The sequence below is a fragment of the Lissotriton vulgaris genome, chromosome 6 (assembly GCF_964263255.1).
Source record: "Lissotriton vulgaris chromosome 6, aLisVul1.2, whole genome shotgun sequence".
NCBI classification, from domain to species: domain Eukaryota; kingdom Metazoa; phylum Chordata; class Amphibia; order Caudata; family Salamandridae; genus Lissotriton; species Lissotriton vulgaris.
This window is the reverse complement of record NC_141694.1, coordinates 1,468,950,404-1,468,975,537: the sequence shown is the minus strand read 5'-3', so window position 1 is coordinate 1,468,975,537 and position 25,134 is coordinate 1,468,950,404. Positions and strand designations below refer to the sequence as shown.

Here is a 25,134-nt window from a genome sequence, read left to right as displayed (position 1 = left end):
GGGCGACTGAATATATGATTTCGCTCCTTATCAGAAGTAGACCTACCATTACAGGCCTAAGGGCCGGTTTAGCACAAATGCGTTTAGTTGGACTGCAAAGGGAAAACATTTAACTGCTGGTAAAGTGACAATTGAGGTACATACCAAGCCTGATATTCCTCTATGGAGTGAAGACTAAAATGAGCATCTAGGGGCTCAAACTGGCAGTTGAGGTCATCTGATACGATTTTTATTATCTCATTTGGGACTGAAGCTAAATGTGCAATTAGCAAGGTGATTTCATTCGACTCAGGTTTTCTACCCCTGTGCCTGCAGTAATTATTATAGACATGACAAGGGATACAACCAGGCAATGCAAGGCTAATATCAAGAATGTCCAGTGAGCCCAGTTTAACTTCTTTAATGACAGCACACAATGTAGTTTTAACCCAGATGGTTACTTCCCGGAGGGCCTACCTCTCCCCAAGGAGATTGCCACCTCATTATAAGATGCAAACTCCTGCTGGTGAAGGGGGGTAGTAGACCATGTCTCCTGGAACAAACATATTTCATACAAATCAATAACATTATACCAAAGCCAAAGACATCTTCTCAATAGTCAACGAGCTCTCCCTTCCCGATCGTGTCACCCTCCCACCTGTTCCCACTCAGGCTCTGTGCGATGAGCTCAATGCTTTCTTTCAAGATAAGATTTCCACCATCAAAAACAATATCTCTCCACCTTCTCCTTCCAAATCATTTCCCCTCCCCCCGGAAAATTCTCAGAAATTTCTATCTTTCCCTCCCATTTCCATCACTGAATTTAACAGTCTCCTTCACAAAGTTAGCTCCGGGTCCCCGAAGGATTGCTGCCCCCCACATATTTTCAAAGAAATCTTTATGCACTGTCCTGGCCCCGCTCTAGCCCTTCTTAACTCCTCTTTAACATCAGGCGTCGTCCCAGAAGCTTTTAAACAGGCGGTAGTGTTACCTATCCTGAAAAAGCCCAGTGCAGACCCCCAAGTGCTAAGCAATTATAGACCTATTTCCCTTCTTCCTTTCCTGGGAAAGATCTTAGAGACCTACGTCACCAAATGTTTGAGCGCTTTTATTGAGTCTTCCTTCTTCCTTGATCCCCAGCAGGCGGGCTTTCGCCCCCTGCATTCTACGGAGATGGTGATTGCAGCTGTGATGGACACACTTCGAACTGGGGCCGACAACAATATCCCCCAAGCCCTTGTTCTGTTAGACCTGTCGGCGGCTTTTGACACGGTCGATCATACTATCTTGATCGACCGTGTCAGTAACGCCGGCATTCTGGGCACTGCCCTTGACTGGGTTCAATCCTTCTTGCAGGACCGCTCCCAGGCAGTCCACCTCTCCACCTTCTCTGCTTCTTCTCTCCCCCTCACTTGTGGTGTTCCCCAGGGATCTGCTCTTTCTCCTCTCCTTTTTAATCTTTATATGCAACCTCTCATGGCTTCCCTTCGCCACTCCTCTGCTACAATATACAATTATGCCGATGATTTACAACTGATCTTTCCTTTGGACGTTACACCTTCCTCTTGCCTCAACTTCCAAACAACCATGTTACTCATCTCGGACTGGATGGCTCACAGCCAGCTCAAGCTGAATCCGTCTAAAACGGAACTTGTCCTGATGGGTGGTCCGTCCAACCCTTGGGATGACAACTATTGGCCCCCCTCTTTGGGTCTCCCCCCCTGCCCGGTCAGCTCTGTGAAAAGCCTAGGAGTGATCATCTCGGAGGATCTCTCCATGAAACCTCAGATCTCAGCGGTGACATCATCCTGCTTTTTCCAACTACGCAGGATCCGCAAGATCTGCAGATTCTTAACCAGAGAGGCACTCATTCTAGTAATACTGGCTCTGGTCATCTCCAGAGTTGACTTTGCCAACATCTTGTATGCGGGGATTCCTGGCTATCAGCTTCATAAACTTCAGCTGATCCAGAACCAGGCAGCACGCCTGGTGTACCACCAACCCAAACACCAGCATGTCTCCCCCCTCCTGAGGAGCCTCCATTGGCTCCCTGTGGCTAAACGATGTTCCTTTAAGCTAGGCTGCACCCTATTCAAATCTTTGCATAACCAGGCCCCTGAGTTTATTTCCTCCAAACTTAAGCGTTATTCTCCTACCCGCAACTTACGATCTTCTGCCAATAATCTCCTCTGCATTCCATCATTCCGCCGAAAAAAACATGGAGGATTATGTTTTTCTTTTCTTGGCCCTTCCTACTGGAACTCCCTCCCTTCTTCCTTTCGTCACTTTACCTCATATGAGTTGTTCCGCAAAACCCTAAAAACACACCTCTTCAAGGTGGCTTTTGAGTAACTCTCCTGCCCTGGCTAGCTATGTTTGTTATGAGCGCCAAGAAACCGTCTCGGTGTACGTGCGCGGTATAAATCTTTTAACATAACATAACATAACATAACATACCACTCTGGTGTTGCAAGTTAAGAAGATAGTCCTGCAATGTTCCAGGATATCAATTTGAGGGAGGTAGCAGAAGGCACATCTACAGCAGCAGCAATAGTGGTTGTGACAGCTGGGGAGGCACGATGGTCCATCACTCGGTCACCAAGTCAATCAACATTTGCCAAAGCTTCAAATTGGTTATGAACCCGAATGACAAAGGATGAAGATGGCAATACGGTGGAAGGGACAGCTGAACCGTTGGAGCGCTTGGGTGTAAGTAAACCTGGTTTATAAAAGTAACCCAAAGGGAGTGGTAAAATATTGTTAGCGGTCAGGTGACTCCCTTCTTGCCCAAAAAGCACTTGCTTAACCAGGGAAGGTGGTTTAAAATGAATTATTACACAGTCACCTTGTTTGTCCACAGGCCCAGACCCAATCTAACCCACGCTTCTTGTCAGCAAAATATTGCTTCTCAACTTGAGGGGGAAGTTCCTGTGTCAGTTTAACCAATTCAGAGATTTATTCAAAAGGTTGTTCTGCGTCTCTTTTGCAATGGAGGGATTCCTGATAGAACCAGAACATAAGGGCAAGATGGTGAGGGTAAGTTAATCACAAGCTATTTAATGATTTGAGCTGAGCCCCCTGCTAGCTCCGTTCTTTGTCTAGCACAAGTCTTCAGGGGATCCCTTTGACAGTATCTCATATAATTTAAAGTTGTATCATTATCCATTGCTGGTGAAATCAACAGACGTTTGCTTGAGAATTGCGCCCTTGCTATGGTACTACCCTGTGCTAAAGGAAATTATGTTTAAGAACTTCCAGCCCATCTTTGATCCGTGACTGCGGCCGGCATTGGTACTGAAGCTGCAACAGGGTTTGGGCATGCTCTGGCCAAGGTGGTTAATCGCCTGGAGTATTTGTTCCATGCCATCAAGCCATACAATAATCAGTGATACTGCTGCCAGCAATATGTCTTTGAATTTCACAGAGCAATCCTTTAATAACTGTACCCCCTCTAATTACTTAAAAAAAAATCTTATTGCCATTAATATATCACATAGACATCAGTTTACAGGCGGATATCGAGATAACAATATAGTCCCCCGTTCCTCCCTTCCGAGCATGGTGCAGAAATTGATCATATCATCTTCCAACATTCACATTAATCTGTCCTTACAAATCAGGGAGCACTAACAAGGGAGAGACCAAGTTCCTGTTTGCTTATTGTTTCCAATAGAATAATATGCACATCGAGTACTTTACATAATATCTACATGAGTCTTGCCAATCTCAACTTGCCTCTCCCCCTTCCCTCCTTCTTCTACTCCAAACATAAAGTCACAGTTCAGATGGTACTGTATGCCTGGGTGCTATGTACTATTCCTGAGCGCTTCATGTTAGGCCATGCTATTTCTTTCCCTTAATGTCTCTCCTGTGATGCAACATCTCCCACACCCCCAGACTCCAGAGTTTCCGTATCGAGCCCTCCTCTAAGGTCTACCATCATTTGATACCACACCACAAATTTCTCGTCTTTATGCACCATCTTCATTTGCACCCTCTCTGCCGTCGCCCACTTACATATATCTTTCATCCACTCTCCCAGCTGTGGGGGCCCAGGCCTGAGCCACACTATGATAATGCGCCTCCTTGCCAGCAACAACCCAAAGTAGAGAAAGCGCCTACTTACGTTTTTACTTTTAGGGCTAGGTATTAGGCCCAGCAGTACTTGTGAGATTTCTTTAAGTACCACCCATCCCGTGTGTAGGAGAGTAGGGTCTGCAATCCTATGATCACCCAGATTTTTTTGCTTTTGTTTCACTGGTTTACGACTTTCTCTGGCTGTGGGCCTGCTAATCAGACCCACAGCCTGGCTGTTCTCTTTCTAAATTACGATATGTACCCTAGGTGCATTTACCAATTGGTACTGGGCCACCTTATCAGACCCCGTAACGCAGGGCATAGGTGTACCCAGGGCCGCCAGGAGCTGCAGCATGTATTATGCCACCCCTGGCTGGCCTCTCAAATTTGACACAACTGGCTGCACGACAGCTGGGGCGAAGACGTGTAACCACCCTTCGCTTTAGGTATAGTAGCCCTATATCTAACCATACACTGGACACCCGAGTCCCTATCAGTCACTCCTATGGCAGGCCTTATCAATCCTGAAGGCAGAGTGCGTGGGCTCGTGTGAGTTAGGTTCAGGCCCGAGCCGAGCCCGGCTGCAGCTTGCGGGATCAAGGCCCAATAGCTGTTCCATGATAACGCGTGCCATATCGGTAACCCCGGTATCGCGTTATCAAGGCATGTCGAGTAAGGTGTCATACGAATCGGGATGCTGCCCTCTCACCAACCCTGGCGACGAGGTTAGCATTCCGCCCTTCTAGAGGGACACGACATGTACGTAACTGTGAACCCCGGTTAAAGTTAACTAAAGCCTCAGCTCCACAAAATGGATGCTGCCACCACAGACACAAGTCTGACCTCCTGCTGCTGGGAGTCCTTCCAGCGAGGAGCACTTGGACAAAGGGTTTCCTGTCGAGGGCGCTGTTCGCACCGTCCCAGACAGGGTTTGTGTATTCTGGGTAGGTAGGGCTTTGGCGAGAAGGTGACTGCGGAGTGGCACCCCGGTGCTCACTACGCATCTGCCGGTTAGAACCAGTTCCAGGGGCGACAGCCCTGGCCTGGGGAAAGCCCGGCAGGGGAGAGGGGCGTAACTACCCCCCTTCCTGGTCCCACCCTTAGGGCAGGACCTAGTCATGTACCCACCCCTTTCTTTAGGATAAAGACCGGAGCGGGGACCCTTCCAAATTAGATCATCTTTGAATCAAGAACTACTTTCCACGAAAGGACCTTCAAGACTCTTCTCAAGATTTCTCCCTTGTGGCTAAGGAGTAGTCACCCTGCATCAGCGGGCACCATCTAAGAACTCTGCGGTTTGCTGTAAGTCCTTCCTCAAGGAATCCGACGGCCCAGCTCGACGAGAACCGGCTTCCCTGGCACCTCTGACCTCTACCCACGTCATCAGCTCAGCTGTGATCTGTGGGTGCGACGAGACCTCGAGGGACCGGCCATCATCAGAACCTGCACACTCTTAAACCAGCACGACCATCGAAGCAATTCCCTGGTGAGTGCTCTGGGGTCCGAGAAGCCCCGACCCTGAGCCGCTCCAGCACCGAAGTGCAGTCTCCCAGCATCTCCACGATCTGCGTGGGGCCCTTCTGCTCGCTGCTCAGCACGTTGTCTGGTCACTAGCCGCTGGCTCGTGTCCTTCTGTGACGACACTCGAGAATCAACACTGCCGGTCTGGTTGCTCCAGACTGGCCCTTGCTTCCATCTTTCCGAGAAGCACCCCGGACCCTCCTGGTCCACTCAAGACGCCGACAGCGACATCCGTCGTGGGACAGCTCGCACCTCCACCGTGGTCGCCGACAACGCCTCCTGGTCCGAGAGACTGCAGAGCCTAGCGTCGCCCACTCACCTGGTCGAGGTGACGGCCAACCGGTGCCTTCCTGGTACCCTCTGACTACTGGCTAGTAGTACGAACTTGGTCCCCTCTGCTTTCAGGTTTCATCAATCTCCGATCCAGGCTTGGATCTCTACGAACTATTCAGCACTGGTCGCCGGCCAGCAACTCCTTTCTTCCGGCTCCTGGCTCGTCAGCGAAGACCCCGACGCCTGTAAGACTTGTGCAGCCGCAGCCCTCGTGGCTAGGTAACTCGGCATTTCGGTGCCTGCATAGCCTCCTTACTCTAGGGTCCCGAGTCCCTCGCTTCCGACTTGCCTTATCGGGTCCGCCCGAGACCTTAACCTTTCCGTGTCCTCGGACACTTGTTTTAATTGTGCACTTGAAGTATTTGCTAAAGAGATTTGGTTTGTGCTTAGTACCCTGTCCTCATAAAGAGTACAGGGCTGTTGTGATTCTTAATAAATATCCTGTTTATTTTCATAACACTTGTGTGGTGTCCTTTCACTTGGTGTTCAAGGGGTACATGTGTGGTAAACAGCTGGCTTAACGCGCCCTCTCGAGTCTTTAGCCTTAGACTGCTCGTATCCACGCTACTAGGATAGCTGGTCTATAAGGTTGACTTACAACCAAACACCATAGCGAACGTTGCATATCGGGCCAACTTCTCACATTGGTGAGCAGCGGTTGGGATTTGAGCTTGCTGTTGTTTTACCACACGTATCCTAAGAATATCTTGTTGAAAGATCGCATAAGTACTGTTAGTACATATAACTAAAGCTTAGAATACTCTGAGTTCTACTGAACCAGCTGTTGTAGCTCCTCAAGGCTTAGCACACCTTGGCTGCAACTCTTAGCAAGGGAACAGTAGGGAAACACATAGTGTAGGTAGGTGCATCACTTACACCGCACTAGAAACAGTATGTCGGACAAAGGAGGAAACTCTGAGTCTCCCCTTGTGTCAGTTGACCCTCCACAGGTCATCCCTTCAAGATATACTGCGCTTAACTTCCATGAGTTACGACAAGTATGTACCTCTAGGAAGATTAAGCAAGGGGCTAACCCCACCACCTCCTTTCTGATTGGTCTCCTCGAGACTTATGATGCCAGAAAGGCTGAGAAGCTTCTTAGCCATTCTAATCCAGAAGGAGACATGCCTCCCCTCGAGGGAACCCGAGACGATCCTGACCTCATCCACCTCGCAACTGAGAACGAAGATGGGGAGGAAGATGAGGATGAGGATCTCTCTGGGGATGAGGCAGATAAGGGACAGGTAGAAGTCGTCAGACTAAGCAGGTCCAACTTAAGCAAACATGATAGCGGTACTGGGGGACCCCTGGGGCCACTATCAGGTCAGCTTAACATTGGGAATGGACGAGCCAGATCTCTGTCGAGAGGCTCTGGCAGATCCCTTCAAACCAATGGCTCTCACAACTCGTCTCAGAGAGGGATGACGTCCCCTCAGAGGAGAGTGTACGAAGCTAAGGAAAGGGCAGCTAATCTAAGGATCGAAAGGGAAGAACTTGCCCTGGCCAAAGAGAGGCTTGCCTTTGCAAGAGAGCAACAGTTAAGTGGGGTAGTCCCCACTGGTGGCAGCAATGTACCTAGCAATAGGGAAAAGAGTTTCGATACGAAACACCTTGGGAAGATAGTGCCCCCCTTTAAACAAGGGGACGACATCCACAAATGGATTACTGCTTTGGAGAGGGCCTGCACTGTGCAGGGCGTTCCCCAGAGTCAGTGGGCAGCTATCTTGTGGCTCTCCTTTGAAGGAAAAGGAAGAGACAAGCTCCTCACCACAAGGGTGGAGGATGCTAACAATTACCAAATCTTGAAAAATACACTCGTTGAAGGGTTCGGCCTAACCACTGAGCAGTACAGGGTGCTGTTCAGGGATACCCAGAAAACGCAGTCTCAAGATTGGTCTGATTTTGTCGATTGTGCCACTAAGGCTTTTGAGGGCTGGTTGCTGGGCAGTAAGGTTACTGATTACGAAGGATTGTATAATTTGATGATGAGAGAACAAATTTTAAACAATTGTCAGAACCAGTTGCTGCATCAGCATCTTGTCGACTCGGATCTGACCTCTCCCCAAGAATTGGGAAAGAAGGCAGACAGATGGGTTCGTACGAGAGTTAAACAGAACCAGGGCCAGAATCAAGGTGGTCAGAAGAAAGCAGACCAGAAGGGTAAAGATTCTAAGGGGGAACAAAATGACCAGAAGTCTTCGACAGGTCCCCAACAACCCAAAGAGGGTGGGGGTCAGGCTCCCCAAAAGAAGAAAGAAGGCCAATCCAAAAGATGGTGCCAGTACTGTAAAAGTAAATCTCACTGGTTTAGTGAGTGCACCAAGAAAGGAGGAGGGCAGACTCCTGCCACTGCAGCCCCTAAGGCACCTGTGCCCCCTAGTACAGTCAGCAGTGGTAGTGCGCCTCCCAAGGGTTTAGTAGGGTTAACCCTGGGTTCTGAGGGGCGTGACAACCTAGTTGGCACACTCACTCAGGCTGTCCTTGTCAGTACGGGGGACGCAGACGTATCCCCTGACGTAAGCCCCAATTCTTTGGGCAAATACCGACAGACGCCTTTCATAAATGGAAAGATGGCTCAGGCCTATAGGGACACTTGTGCCAGCGTCACCATGGTGACGCCCAACTTTGTGGACCCTGGACAGATCATGCCAGGTACAGAATTCCTGGTGACCAATGCAAGCAATGTCACTACCAATCACAGTATGGCAATTGTAGCTTTCTCCTGGGGAGGGGTAACTGGCCAAAAGAAGGTTGTAGTTAGTCCAGACCTCCCAGTGGATTGTTTGTTGGGCAATGATTTGGAGTCGTCACAATGGTCAGAAGTGGAGCACCGGACTCACATGGAAATGTTAGGCTTGCCAGCACATGTGTTCGCTGTGACCAGGTCACAGGTCAGGAAATGCCCCACTGAGCAGGTGCTGGATCCTGGAACAACGGACCAGACACCTCCCAAGAAAAAGAGCAGTAGGGTTAAGGCTGCGCCTTCCCCCTTGCCCCAGGTCGAGGATCAAGTCTCAGAGGAGGCTGACCTACAGGAATTGCGGGAAACTGAGCCTAGGGAATTCGAACTTGATCAAGTTGAATTCTTGGGTTCAGGGGGACCCTCAAGGGAAGACCTGGGGAAGGACCAGTTAGACTGCCCTTCTCTTGAACCCCTCAGACAGCAGGCTGCTGCTGAGGCTGCTGGGAACGCCACAGGTACCCACAAGGTATACTGGGAAGATGGACTCCTGTACACTGAGTCAAGAGACCCCAAGCCTGGCATGACCAGGAGGCTGGTTGTACCCTTGTCTCAGCGTGGTTTCCTACTTACCTTGGCCCACGAGATTCCCTTAGCAGGTCACTTGGGCCAGACGAAAACGTGGGACAGGCTTGTCTCGCACTTTCACTGGCCACACATGAACGAAGATACCAAGGAGTTTTGCCGCTCCTGTGTCACTTGCCAAGCCAGTGGTAAGTCAGGTGGCACGACAAAGGCCCCCCTTATACCACTGCCTGTGGTGGGGGTACCCTTTGAACGGGTGGGGATCGACATCGTCGGTCCCATGGAACCACCTACAGCATCAGGGCACAAGTTTATACTGGTGGTAGTGGATCATGCCACCAGGTATCCTGAAGCTATTCCCCTTAGGACCACTACAGCACCTGTTGTGGCAAGAGCCCTAGTTGGAGTATTCTCCAGAGTGGGCTTCCCTAAGGAGGTCGTCTCCGACAGAGGTGCAAACTTTATGTCGAGCTACTTAACTGCTATGTGGAAGGAATGTGGTGTCAACTACAAGTTCACTACACCCTATCATCCACAATGCAATGGGCTTGTTGAGAGATTCAACAGGACCCTTAAAGGGATGATTCATGGACTACCTGAAAAGCTTCGGCGTAGATGGGACGTCCTGATCCCCTGCCTCTTGTTCACCTACAGAGAAGTCCCACAGAAGGGGGTTGGCTACAGCCCTTTTGAACTTTTGTACGGGCATCCTGTAAGAGGACCCCTGTGTTTGGTGAAGGAAGGATGGGAGAGACCTCTCAAAAAGCCTGCAACCAACATAGTGGACTATGTGCTCGGCCTCCGCTCGCGGATGGCTGAGTACATGGAAAAGGCATCTGAAAACCTTAAGGCCAGCCAAGAACTCCAAAAAGCTTGGCATGACCAAAAGGCTGTCTTGACTGTTTACCAGCCCGGACAGAAGGTGTGGGTGCTGGAGCCAGTGGCCCCAGCAGCACTCAAGGACAAATGGTCCGGGCCCTACACCATCCTGGAGAAAAAGGGAGAGGTCACCTACCTGGTCGACCTGGGAACTCCCCGGAGCCCCCACAGGGTGCTTCATGTCAACAGGCTCAAGGCATATGTCGACAGGAAGGACATGAGTTTGCTCATGGCCCTAGATGAGGGACAGGAGGAGGAGAGTGACCCTCTCCCCGACCTGCTCACTCAGAATCCTGACGATGGATCGGTAGATGGTGTTGTCTTTTGTGGCAGCCTCTCCGAACATCAACAGAGAGACTGTAAACAGGTTCTTCAGTCTTTCAGACATATGTTTTCTCTAACACCCAGTCAGACCGATTGGTGTACCCATGAGGTTGACACTGGTGACAGCTTGCCCGTGAAGAGTAAAATCTACCGGCAGCCTGATCACGTTAGAGACTGCATCAAGAGTGAAGTGCAGAAAATGTTGGAGCTGGGAGTCATTGAGCCCTCGGATAGCCCTTGGGCTAGTCCCGTAGTTCTAGTGCCGAAACCTCACACCCAGGGTGGTAAGAGAGAGATGAGGTTTTGCGTAGACTACAGGGGTCTCAATGCAGTCACTAAGACTGACGCCCACCCAATACCAAGGGCAGACGAGCTTATCGATAGATTGGCTTCGGCCAACTACCTAAGTACGTTTGACCTGACAGCTGGGTATTGGCAAATCAGGTTAGCTGAGGACGCCAAGCCTAAAACCGCATTTTCAACCCCTGGTGGGCATTATCAGTTCGTGGTGATGCCCTTTGGTCTGAAAAATGCACCTGCCACCTTCCAACGGTTGGTGAATCAAGTCCTTACTGGGCTGGATGACTTCTGCGCGGCGTATCTTGACGATATCGCTGTCTTTAGCTCCACCTGGGAGGATCACCTGGTCCACCTGCGGAAGACGTTAGAGGCACTGCAAGCCGCAGGTCTCACTATCAAGGCCACCAAGTGCCAGATAGGGCAGACACAGGTTGTATACCTGGGCCACCTTGTAGGTGGAGGCCAGGTTCAGCCACTGGAGAGCAAGATACAGTCAATCAGGGACTGGGCTCCTCCAACCACCCAGACTCAGGTTCGAGCTTTCTTGGGCCTGACTGGATACTACTGGAAGTTTGTCAGGAACTATGGTTCCATCGTGACACCATTAAACGAACTGACAAGCAAGAAAATGCCAAAAAAGGTTCAGTGGACAGCGAGCTGTCAAAAAGCATTCGATGACCTAAAGCAGGCCATGTGCACGGCGCCTATCCTCAAGAGTCCGGACTACTCCAAACCATTCATTGTCCAAACAGATGCTTCTGAGTTGGGTGTGGGAGCTGTTCTTTCTCAACTGAATTTTGATGGTCAAGACCAGCCCATTGCTTTTATAAGTAGAAGGCTGACCCCTAGAGAGAAGAATTGGTCAGCTATTGAGAGGGAGGCCTTTGCTGTGGTTTGGGCCCTGAAGAAGCTGAGGCCATACTTGTTTGGCACTCACTTCAAGATTCAGACCGACCATAAGCCCCTCTTGTGGCTAAATCAGATGAAGGGTGAAAACCCCAAACTGCTAAGGTGGTCCATTTCCCTACAGGGGATGGACTTTACAGTGGAACATAGACCTGGTACTGATCATGGCAATGCCGATGGGCTCTCCAGATATTTCCACTTAGAACAAGAAGACTCACCTGGTCAAGGTTAGCTTATTGTTCCGACGTTTGGGGGGGGGTCATGTAGGAGAGTAGGGTCTGCAATCCTATGATCACCCAGATTTTTTGCTTTTGTTTCACTGGTTTACGACTTTCTCTGGCTGTGGGCCTGCTAATCAGACCCACAGCCTGGCTGTTCTCTTTCTAAATTACGATATGTACCCTAGGTGCATTTACCAATTGGTACTGGGCCACCTTATCAGACCCCGTAACGCAGGGCATAGGTGTACCCAGGGCCGCCAGGAGCTGCAGCATGTATTATGCCACCCCTGGCTGGCCTCTCAAATTTGACACAACTGGCTGCACGACAGCTGGGGCGAAGACGTGTAACCACCCTTCGCTTTAGGTATAGTAGCCCTATATCTAACCATACACTGGACACCCGAGTCCCTATCAGTCACTCCTATGGCAGGCCTTATCAATCCTGAAGGCAGAGTGCGTGGGCTCGTGTGAGTTAGGTTCAGGCCCGAGCCGAGCCCGGCTGCAGCTTGCGGGATCAAGGCCCAATAGCTGTTCCATGATAACGCGTGCCATATCGGTAACCCCGGTATCGCGTTATCAAGGCATGTCGAGTAAGGTGTCATACGAATCGGGATGCTGCCCTCTCACCAACCCTGGCGACGAGGTTAGCATTCCGCCCTTCTAGAGGGACACGACATGTACGTAACTGTGAACCCCGGTTAAAGTTAACTAAAGCCTCAGCTCCACAAAATGGATGCTGCCACCACAGACACAAGTCTGACCTCCTGCTGCTGGGAGTCCTTCCAGCGAGGAGCACTTGGACAAAGGGTTTCCTGTCGAGGGCGCTGTTCGCACCGTCCCAGACAGGGTTTGTGTATTCTGGGTAGGTAGGGCTTTGGCGAGAAGGTGACTGCGGAGTGGCACCCCGGTGCTCACTACGCATCTGCCGGTTAGAACCAGTTCCAGGGGCGACAGCCCTGGCCTGGGGAAAGCCCGGCAGGGGAGAGGGGCGTAACTACCCCCCTTCCTGGTCCCACCCTTAGGGCAGGACCTAGTCATGTACCCACCCCTTTCTTTAGGATAAAGACCGGAGCGGGGACCCTTCCAAATTAGATCATCTTTGAATCAAGAACTACTTTCCACGAAAGGACCTTCAAGACTCTTCTCAAGATTTCTCCCTTGTGGCTAAGGAGTAGTCACCCTGCATCAGCGGGCACCATCTAAGAACTCTGCGGTTTGCTGTAAGTCCTTCCTCAAGGAATCCGACGGCCCAGCTCGACGAGAACCGGCTTCCCTGGCACCTCTGACCTCTACCCACGTCATCAGCTCAGCTGTGATCTGTGGGTGCGACGAGACCTCGAGGGACCGGCCATCATCAGAACCTGCACGCTCTTAAACCAGCACGACCATCGAAGCAATTCCCTGGTGAGTGCTCTGGGGTCCGAGAAGCCCCGACCCTGAGCCGCTCCAGCACCGAAGTGCAGTCTCCCAGCATCTCCACGATCTGCGTGGGGCCCTTCTGCTCGCTGCTCAGCACGTTGTCTGGTCACTAGCCGCTGGCTCGTGTCCTTCTGTGACGACACTCGAGAATCAACACTGCCGGTCTGGTTGCTCCAGACTGGCCCTTGCTTCCATCTTTCCGAGAAGCACCCCGGACCCTCCTGGTCCACTCAAGACGCCGACAGCGACATCCGTCGTGGGACAGCTCGCACCTCCACCGTGGTCGCCGACAACGCCTCCTGGTCCGAGAGACTGCAGAGCCTAGCGTCGCCCACTCACCTGGTCGAGGTGACGGCCAACCGGTGCCTTCCTGGTACCCTCTGACTACTGGCTAGTAGTACGAACTTGGTCCCCTCTGCTTTCAGGTTTCATCAATCTCCGATCCAGGCTTGGATCTCTACGAACTATTCAGCACTGGTCGCCGGCCAGCAACTCCTTTCTTCCGGCTCCTGGCTCGTCAGCGAAGACCCCGACGCCTGTAAGACTTGTGCAGCCGCAGCCCTCGTGGCTAGGTAACTCGGCATTTCGGTGCCTGCATAGCCTCCTTACTCTAGGGTCCCGAGTCCCTCGCTTCCGACTTGCCTTATCGGGTCCGCCCGAGACCTTAACCTTTCCGTGTCCTCGGACACTTGTTTTAATTGTGCACTTGAAGTATTTGCTAAAGAGATTTGGTTTGTGCTTAGTACCCTGTCCTCATAAAGAGTACAGGGCTGTTGTGATTCTTAATAAATATCCTGTTTATTTTCATAACACTTGTGTGGTGTCCTTTCACTTGGTGTTCAAGGGGTACATGTGTGGTAAACAGCTGGCTTAACGCGCCCTCTCGAGTCTTTAGCCTTAGACTGCTCGTATCCACGCTACTAGGATAGCTGGTCTATAAGGTTGACTTACAACCAAACACCATAGCGAACGTTGCATATCGGGCCAACTTCTCACACCGTGGCTTTCCGAAGGTGTGTTAACACCGCATCCAAGTAGGAGGCCAGTGTGGGGCATGTCCAAAGCATATGGATAAAGTCTGCTACCTGTGCCTTACACCTCACGCATTAAGCACTTTGGGTGGGGAAGATTTTATGCAGTGTATTCAGGGTGAGATATACTTGGCGCACTAAATTATATTGTAGGAATTTAAATTGTGCATTGGAGCTGACTGTGCGGACCCCCTCTTGGTCTCTCTCCCACTCTCTATCAGAAAGAGGCTCCTCAAGTACAACATCCCATTTTTGCTACACCGGCAGAATGCCGCCTGGCAAGTCATCCCTTAGGGCTCTGTATAGATGGGATATCAGTCGTCGACCCTGTGCCATGTATAACATTACTTTCAATGTATTGGTGCGAGGAGGTTCTTCAGGGAACCCCGGCCATATTTATCGGGCCACACTGGAAATGTTCCCATATTATAGGAATTGCCCCGCCCACAGATTGAAGGCGTCTATTACTTCCTCTCATGTTATAAATCTGCCACCCGTATATAGGTCCGCCAGTGTTTGGCAGCCTCCTTCCTTCCACTTCCTTATGGACACAGAGTCAGCAATATGGGCTAAAGGCTGTAGTGCCCCAATGGACTGCATGCTGTATAATATATGGTAACCGGGGAGGAACGCCTCTCTCAAGCATTAATAGTTCAGGAAGCATGTATCCGTCATGCGTGCCTGCCAGGAGATTTGTCTCCCAATTGGTGACGGTATCTAGCCAACGCACTGCATGTTGTAGCTGGGAGGCCATAGAGTACAGTTCAATGCATAGGACTTCCTGTCCCCCCTCCCATTTCCTCTGCAACGTCATTAAACGTACCTGTTTACGTTTGTTGCCCCATAAATGGTCTGTCAGAAGTTGTTCAAGCACCCGGAAGTAGAACCGAGGGATGATGTAAAGTAAGTGTTGCAGTGTGTATAAGTATATTGTTGCAATTCAACCCTTGAGAGACCGCGGCAAGTCCCGCCAAAACCTTATGGAGCTACGCAGTCCCTCTATCACTCTACCAATATTGAGGTTGAGGTATGCAAATGGCAAACTCGCCAATCTTATTCCCTGGTATCTCCCCCGTCCCCCACCCATGATACCTCTTCTTTTGTGAGCTCTGTCTGCGGTACCCCCACTAATCTTCTGATAGGAATTAGTTTGGATTTTCCTGGATTGATCCGAAGTCCAGACACCACACCAAATCTCCTCAGCTCGCAAGTAACAGTGGTACTGAGCTTGTTGGTTGGCGTAGGTAGACCAGGGTATCATCAGCTTATAAGGACACCACATGATTGGTGTCGTCTAAACTGACCCCCATTCTCATAGTCTACCCCGCAGAGCCGGCGCCAGTGGCTCCATGGCTATTGTGAACAACAGCGGAGAGAGTGGGCACCCCTGGCGAGTGCCCATACACAGTTCAAATTGTCTGGACACCAAAGTCCCTATTCTAATCTGAGCCAAGGGAGCTGTATAAAGTAATTGAACCCACTAAAGAAACTATTCCTGAGCCCCAATTCTTCTAAAGACTTGCCACAAAAAGGGCTATTCCACAGAGTCAAAGGCCTGTTCTATGCCTAAAATTGCTAGGGCATAATCGTCTTCCATCAAACTGCATTGACCCTCGACTACGTGTCATTTGCAGAATAGCATTGCGGTCCCTGAAGTTGCAGAGTCTTGCAATAATAATAGCTCTAGGTGGTGTGACCGATCTGGGGCACAAGCGTCCTGTGTGCCCTCTAGATGGTAAAGAACTTAGAGTTTTTTTAGGAGACACTGTGGTGGTGATCTATTCCTCCAAAAAGAGTTTGGTGGATGGTCCCTCCGCGTTTTTGGGAAAGCCCAGGAAACTCAAATTATTCCTACGTGACCTCCCTTCTGAGTCCTCTGCCTGCTCATCTAGGCGGATCACCTTTCTTTGAAGGTTTGCGATCGTATCCCACTATGTGTGAACCTCCTTTTGCAAGGTATTCACTACTTATTCATTAGGGGTAACTCTGTCTGTGTCTTTGCAGAGATCACATTGGAGCAATTTGACCTCAGTGGCGACTGAGTCTATTTTATGCACCATTTCATTGCGATTGGGATGTATAGCCTCCTGTACATCCGCCCATAGAAGGAGCCTGGTTCTCATCTCCTGCATGCTCTTGGTGTTCTGTTACGTGAGCTGCCTGCGCTCCAGTAGGTGATGAGAGTAGATGCGCATATTTGGAAATCTTGTTAGCTTGAGGCACACAGCTTCCCCTGTCCTTAACCATGCAGTGAAAGTTTGCAATTCTTTATGCTGTCAGGGGGCTGTGCACATAATTGTGCCCCTGCCAGCATAGGCGTGCACTGGGATTCCAGGTTCTCTTTCCGTCCTTCCCAGCATACTCCCTCAGCATGTATGTGTGTTCCTGCCCCAGGGAGTTCCAGGCGTAGGTCGAGATGCCTTCCCCGAGTCTTGGTAGTCTGTATTACTGGATTATCCCGCAGGATAGACCTCCGCTCCACCTCCTGGGGCAATATCCAGCATAGGTTACGTTCTTCCCCTCTCCACCTCACAGCTTGAGTCAGGGGCCTAGTGCAGAAGATGGCGGCCCAACCAGGTTCACTTTATTATCGTTGGTAAACCTCGCAAACGGGCTTGGATAGTATCAACAGGTGAGTGCCAGGAATACAGCTGGACGTTGTCTTCAGTTCTGGAGGGCAATATGTACCCAGGAGAGTTAGGATGATAGCTGATTATTTATGGGCCGACGGGAGAGCCGAGACATACGTCTACTCGGTCATCTTGCCAGGCTACGCGTCTTCTAATGACTGAGGAACTCTAGCGGGAGCCCCTAACTTCCCTTGCCAGTGGATTGGGATGTTCACAGGTAGAAACTGCAGTTAGGTAACAGTCTAAAGCTAAAGTTTCCTTCTGTGTAGAGGTTTCCCTTTGAGTAGGTTTGATCAGCCGTTTTGAGCTTTTGGTGACTTACATGAGACCACATACATGCTTTTTATTGGCCAAAGACGAGAAGTGGGCCAAGGGGTCTGATGGCCTTATATCATCAGATCTAGTCAGATCTATAGAAATATGGGGATGGGCATGGGGTAGGGCCCGGTTAGATGAGAAGAGGGAGAGTCTTCGCTCAGTGCGGTCTATTTCATTGCTGATGACACTCACCGCCTTCTTTGGAATTCTATCAATTGATGTAGGAGAGGAGTATTTAGATGCATGGAACCTACAACCTTCTTCTTTTCTATGTTGTGCCACAAATGTAATAGACAATGGTTAGAAATAAATAGATCCAGGCAAATTTTCAGGGAACAAAGTTAAAACCAGGGGTACCTCAGAAGGAGCAACCAAGAGAGGACCAGCCTCCTCCAGGCTCCTCCAGGCCCTCTCTTGGCCCGGGCCTAACCTACGCTGCAGGGCGCATATCCTTGATTTTTAGGCACTCTGGCACCTGGGCAAAAAGTTGCGGCCCCATCTCCTCTGGGCCGAGAATGCCGGGAGCTGTAGTCTCCCAGCAGTAAAAGTCCACGGCAGCAGAGCCCCCCGTGAAACTAGAATGAGGATCCCGTGCTGCGGGACATCCTTATTGATTTTAAGGTGGTCCTACGCCTCTGCAAACGTGGCTGCCCCTCCTCCGGGCCAAGAATGATTGGAGCTTTAGTCTCCCATCAGGAAAAGTCCCTGGCAGCGGAGCAGAAGTCCCAGGAAACTAGAACAAGGGTCCTGCCCTCACTATTAAAAAGAAGTTGTAGTAGAAAATAGATGACATTTCACAAGGTGTGGAATTTAATGCAAGAAGCACTGGACAACAACCAAGAACAGCTATTGTTCGGAATTGATGGCAAATGCTGTTGTAACCAATTGTAAATCAGTTAATGCAGTTCTGCCCTTTTGAACATTCATATTGTACAACAGAAGTATATGCAAATTGCGTTTTAGGCTTCGACATCCTCTCGAAAAAGCGATCGCTCACAAAATGGTCTCAGAAGGATATAATCATGGGCTTCAGATCTGGGAAGGTTTCTAACCCTGATACCAAGAGGAGGCTAGAATAATGGTCATCATGCCTGACTTCTTTATGCATAAGCTTGTAAACATACCTACTTTATGGATGGCATCCAACTGTGTTGGGATGGGAATGCCCACTATACTGGCGTGTTCCCCTGCCCTGAGTGCCCAACTGTGTGTTTCTGGATCCAGGCTATTTTCGCACTTTCCATATCTTAGTATAGCCATCTCAAGTACTGTATTTTGGTCAAACCAAATGAAACTATCATGACCACCTTATGGACTACAAAAATGTTACAAAATTATTTATGGCTACATCTAGTTGCTATTAACAATTCAGGAACAAAGATGCAGTGGCTGTTTCCTGCACATTCAGGGCATCTCCCTTTGAAACTTGTTACCCATTCACAAGAGGTTTGAAAACTACAAACACAAATTCAGGAAATCCTTTAAAACTCACCTTTTCATCCTGGTATTCGGATAAACATGCTGTCCTGGTATCATCCTACTTCAGCCTTATCACATTCCTGCCAGTCATATCCCTAAGGACAGCTGGCCATTTATACCGGGCTCTGGACTCCTGCTAGCCCAAGGCTATGACATATTTTAAACTATTAGTGGGACTACTGATTTACATTGCCCATCACAACAGAAGGACTGAGTGCTTGCACCTTCCTAGAATTGCTTTTCACTCACTTGATGTGGTCTTACTCTTTGAGACCTCCGATGCCACTATTTCGGTGGTTAGTAGCAATTAATTAAAAAAACAAAAAATCCCCAAATAAAATAAAATGTAAAATCAAATGGGACACAATACTAAATAAATTAATTTTTGGCAGTAAATATTATTACTACCTAACTCTACCGGACTCAGTTCAGTTTATTTTTGGGTGTTTGGTGGATTTTACAAATAAGGAAAAGAAAAGAATATAAAATAGAAGATGGGGACTACGTTGGGATACAAAGATTAGAATATTATGCAATAAAATGTGAACTGAAAGTTTGGGAGCTATATGTAGGCAATTATTTAGTGTCATTGAACGTACAGGGGCGTAGCTATCATGGGTGCAGCAGGTGCAGTGGCACGGGGGCCCAGAACACTGGGGGCCCACTGCACCCTGATAATAGCCGTATTTACTACCCGAACTGCAGTCAAATGGGTAATTAATATCCTTCTTGCACCAGACCCATTGCTTTCTTGTTGCTCTGCTGAGAACACACAAAGTAGTGAAAAAGCTACCAACCGTAAAAGTGCTCTAAAAGTGTGAACGGAAATGCATCCTCTTCTATTGCATTCATATTTATCAAATGACCGAAGAATGAAGTCCTACAAGAGTTCATGCTTTCTCCAAGCACATCCCATGCATGTTTGCAACAGACGCATAATGCACTGACCAGTTTCTCAGGATTAGAGCTTGAGACCACCATGATAGACATGGTCCTCTACGGGGTCGACTGAGAAACAAATAAGCCCTGGAAAAGGTTGTCAGACCAGACCCTATACTGAGCGAAGCGAGTAAGCACAAAGAGCAAGCTCGACGACCACTGCTAGGTGAGGTGTGGAGAGTAGTCTTTCCCAGTAAATGTTGGAAACAAATACAAAAATTGTGCATTTTCCAACACATTTTTGAATATATATTGAAATGCCAGGATTTTTTAAGTATAGTAAATGATCACCTTACTGTGATCAATTATACCTAGTTATGCTGGAACCAACAATGCGTGTACAGGAATTCTTATAGAGGACACGAAATAAGATGTCAAGCAGGAAAACAGGAAGAGATTTATGCTACATTTGTAGTTGCCAAATGACTAACTGTTCACTCAGTTTGACCTTCCATCCTACAGTAAACTGCATTCTGGGATTTGTGTTTTACTTTTGACACTATATTTATATATACACATGGGCAAAACAATCCCAACATGCAAAGTGCCATTAGCTAAAACACCAGTCACTCAACAATTATGAGAGAGATGCCCTTCTAACAAAAAGGGACAGGATATGCATCAACAATAAAAGATCCCTTTTGTGAGACACACCAGCATTAGTCCATCATTAAACTCATCTTCATTATGGGAAAACACTCATCCATCTATCATCCGCACCATTATCTACACATGAGTCCTGAATGATGCAAAACTGTCTCCTTTTATTACCAAAAGTAAGTCCTCAATTCGTAAAAATAATAAAAAGAAAGAAACCATTGTAATGGTTAAGATGCAAAATATCAATGCAAACCATAATAAATCACAAGAGTAACAATTTATATCACATTACAATGTCAATAATTAATCTCAAGAGTATCAATTTATACCTCACACTAAAATGTCTGATATTTTATTGTGATATATATTTTATTTTTAGAGTGCCAATTAGCGTTGCAATGGTTTTTCTCTTGCGTCAATTATGAAAAAGTATTGGTTTAGTATAGAAGTGTCAAGGGGTCTATTGTGTGTTTGACACAATTAGAGAGGATTGTGTCCTAATGAGTTTTTTATGTTTTTTAATGTACTGTGATGATATATTGATGAGTAATGTTTTAAAATATTTTCTCTATGATACTATGGTTTCCTTTGGATCATTGTACCAATCATATGTTTATGAATTGATGACTTAATTTGGATAATAAAAGGAGCCATTTTTGCATCATTCAGGACTCAGTGTGTAGATAATGGTGCAGATGATAGATGGATGAGTGTTTTCCCATAGGAAGATGAGTTTAATGATTGATTAATGCAGGTGTGTCTCACAAAAGGGATCTTTTATTGCTGAGGCTAAAGCACCAGGACATGTTGAAAGTGTCACACGTTATATGGAGCCTCTTGGCACCTTTGTGTGTTCTGCCAATATGGAATTTCATATTAGTTGAAGCAAACTATGTGCCTACTTCCTGGAAGGAAACACATTATAGGGACATTTGTCCCTAAGCCGCACTGCAAGTGCCTGCCTTCCCAGTAGACGGTGTGTGGAACAGAATAAGGTGGCCATGGGTCGGTAGAATCCCATGGTGCAGTGGCTGCTCACACGATCATCTATCTTCACGGGGTCAGCAATGAGCCTCACAGAAATTCCTCATAATTGGGACATTTTGTTGCTTATTGGAACGGATTGGTTTGGAGGAGCATAGAGAAACCAAAGGCTCTTTGCTTTGTAGGGGAGCGCACGCAGGCAGTTATCCATTCAGGAAAGAGGCTGGCCTACTACGGAAGAGTATGTATTTAAGTCAGAATCGAGGGGTCATGGAGAGTGCTTCAGTGGCTTGCTGCAAAAAACAGCCTGAGAAGCAGCAATGGGTACATACATTTATATATAAGGTACCGGACGGGGTTGATGGGTGCAAAGGTGGATCTAAGGGAGAGTACCAAGGGGTACATGGGTAGGGATGAGAAGCACCGTATCTACAGGGATTTCAGAAGAATAGAAGATACCAGAGGAATGCATTAGGAGGCATGAGAGGAAGGGAGGAGGAAAAGTACATCAGGGTGGTGGGCAGAGTGTGCTGGAGAGAGCTTGTGTGAAGAGAGACACAATAGGATTCCACGCACATAGAAGATTGGAGGGCCAATGTTACCATTGCAGAACACATAGTATGGTTAAAAAATTGCAATATCTGTAACTAACAATGATAAGTAAACCCAATTGCTTTGCTTAAATCAAGAGAGTCACTTTAGGTGTCATAAAAAATACACAAGTTCTGAATATGTATAAAGTTACCTACTTGACTAACAAATAACACTGTTGATCACTCAAAGAGCAATGCTTACTATTTCAGTACAGACATTTAAAAACTATATAGTATGCTTTCTTGTAAATGTTAGTCATAGTGTAAGTGTTTTCTCAGACTAAGACCACTCTCTAAAATGGCATTCTGGTAGAGAAGGCTTTTTTTATTGTCATTGCCAGCAGCGTCCTAGAGCAGGCCATGTTGATAGAACTGCGCATGTAAAGCATTTACTATTTCTTTAATTAATTAGCTTATTTGACTACTAGGTTCCAGGACGAACACAGTCGTAGTAAATGGAAAGGAAGGCTGGCAGGCCTCTTCAGTCATCAGCAGCGTCAGACCCCAGCTTTCATCCCCACATGTCTGAATTTATATGCCCCACTGCGTGTTTATGCTGTTCCAACACACAATCCAATTCAGGGATCAACCAACCTCAAGTCACCCAGCCAGGCCCACAAGGCAGGACCCATATGATGCCCTGAACAGGCACCAATAATTAAAACATTAAGGCAAAAGTGGTTTTTTTTTGTACCTGTTCTTGGCCTGGGAATCTGGTGTGACCCCTGCATGCCAGGCCATAGGGCAACAACCAGCACTGGTCAAGAGAACAGAAGAAAGGCCTGGGATCTGCTCAGAGCCCCTTGGCACATATGAGAGGGCCGTTTCTATTGTGGGCCCTTTGTAGAGTGGCTCTTTCACAGTGGCGGCCACTGCAAAACTCAAGTGAGGGGGCGGGAGGACGGGATTGGGTAATAGGGAAATAATAATTAAAATTAAAAAATGTACCTGTTCTGACACTGACGTCCGCCTCAGTGCTCCACGCCTCTCCTGATGGTGTTCCAGAAGTCCCTGGGACACCAGCACAGGCTCCCCACCTAATCCCGGCGCTGCTCTCAATAGCATGAGTGCAGTGGCAGGATTGTTATGAGCGGCTTGGTTTGCCGCAGAGACACTGCATGGGAGTATGTGCTGTTTCTCTAACCGGCTGTGCAACACAGACTCTGGGTACCAGCAAAGTGACTGAAGAAATGCTGGAATTAATTGCAGCCAGTGGTGGTCACTGAGACTGCATTCCAGTATTTTGTTTTCCTAACAATGTGCCAGTAAACCGATATCAGCTATATGCAAATTAGTGTTTGCTCTTTTACTATAGGAACAGTCGAGTCGGAGCCTCCATCTCCATGCCAAGTTCCCTCAGATGGGAATACAACCACAGATCCGTTTCAGCCTACTTGGGCCTCATCGGTAAGGTCCATCTTCAGTCCTAAGACATGATGAGCACGGGACATGTGTCTGGGAATACCTATCACACATAGGTGTTTCCTGACAGGAATAACAACATGATCGAAGGAATGCTTTAATTAATCTCAGCCACAGGTGATTTCAGTAAACTTTTTTTTACTCACTGTGCTACTCTACACAGATACCAACTACATGCAAATCACTATTGATCCTGTTCCGATAGCATGATTAAATGGCTCTTTGCAGGCTCACTGACACTTTCTGCCCCACTTTTTGACCATTAATGGTCTAACTCTGAGGGTGCACTGAGACCTTCTAACAGACTTCAGCACCAGTGTCCTGACCCATAAAAGTGTATGTTGAATTGGCTTAAGGCTTATAAACAATTGGCAATATGTTAACTTACATATACGTCCCTAATATATGATACCTGGGGTACCCGCAAGGCCTGTAATTTAAAGGGACCCTCTTGGGCTGTAGCGCCTATTGTGACACAACAAGTGTGACAAAGTAAAATATGCCTCCCAGCATGCGCTTGCAGACTAGTAGACCAGTTATATACTAACTCAGCTTTGCCATTTAAACTAATGAGACAGGGTGCCGTATATTAAAAAGTGAGATGTGTATTGTTATATATTTTAACAGCAAAAACCCCAAATTGATGCTTTCACTGTAAAAAGGCTGGCAGCCCCATTGACAAGTTGTGGAGAAGAAGTCGTCCCTACCTATCCGGGGCGACGTCCGAGACGGGGGTCCCTCCCCTCCACAACGGGTCGCACAGTGTCCCTTCCATGTCGGACTTCCCCTCTCTCTCTTCGTCCACAGGAGCCGGCAACAAACACCCAGACCGAAGAACCGGAAACGACCCCGCATGACCCCGGAAGTGAAGCACCAGTAGAGGAACCGGAAACGACCCCTTTCGGACCCGGAAGCGCTTCTACGGTAACCAGCCCGGAACAGAGAAAAGCCGTCTGAAAGGAAGGAGAGGCGTTCACACCAGCGGACTCGTAGCAGGAGACAGCGGTAGGCGTGGAACCCCTGACGGAGAACGGAGCAGAGAAGCAGAGCGGAGACAAGGACGAGGAAGAGGACGTCTGAACGGAAGACTGGTGGCGTCCTCAGGAGGTGGCCGGAGAGCGGCCGCAACTCGGAAGAGAGTTGCGGCGGGGCATGTGAGTACCTACTATCCTTTCTCCGTGTTCCCCCTGTACATAAGTGTAAAATACTGTATATAGACCCTCACGAGCACTCAGCACTATATATATAGGTAGAGAAGTATCACTGGCACTGTATAAACTCCTCAGCACGGATTCCTGACACCTACAAACACCCCTACCCATTCCCTTTCTTACTCGTCTTCTCCATCCTACCCTACCGGCCCTTCCTCACGTTCGGTTTCTGATCCCTCCACTCCCCGGTGTTGGTGGAAGTACTCCATAGTCCTTGCTGAACTGGACTAACCCCTTGTATTCTCTCTCCCCTGTATACCTCCGAGGAGTACCAGTGCCCTGTATTCGTCAAGACGACAGCAGCCCAGCAGAGGATCACACCCCACGGCGTCTACCCTTCAACTGAGTTAACCCAGCCCTGCACTTCCACCCGGGAATCATTCATCCAACTCTGTTGCTAAAGACTCTTGTGCTCTACAAACTGCAAATAAAATCCACTGACCATAGCTCACTATATCCGGCCTCCCCGCCTGTTATTCCGGTCCGCCCAACCCACAACTCCACACAAGTACAGGCTTAAACACTGACCTCTTAGCTCTGCTAACTTCTAAATGGGACTACTAAAGTTTGAACTTCAAGACATAAAAAGAATCATTAAATTAAACCGGACTTGATGGCCACGTCTAATTTAATGTGATTTTTGAGTAAAAGGCAACTTTAGAAAGTTGCCCATGTTTTCCAAGGCCATTTACAGTTGCTGGTT

The 25,134-nt window shown here is 48.4% G+C and overlaps 1 protein-coding gene and 1 long non-coding RNA gene across 4 annotated transcripts in view; one reads left to right on the top strand and one right to left on the bottom strand.

Moving 5' to 3' along the window:
* LOC147709001 (uncharacterized) overlaps nucleotides 1-25,134 on the bottom strand; it is a 398,890-nt gene that overhangs the window by 221,856 nt on the left and 151,900 nt on the right. The gene's annotated exons all lie outside the window — the stretch shown is intronic.
* The window catches only part of LOC147709002 (uncharacterized), a 290,481-nt gene that overhangs the window by 165,647 nt on the left and 99,700 nt on the right, over nucleotides 1-25,134 (top strand). The gene's annotated exons all lie outside the window — the stretch shown is intronic.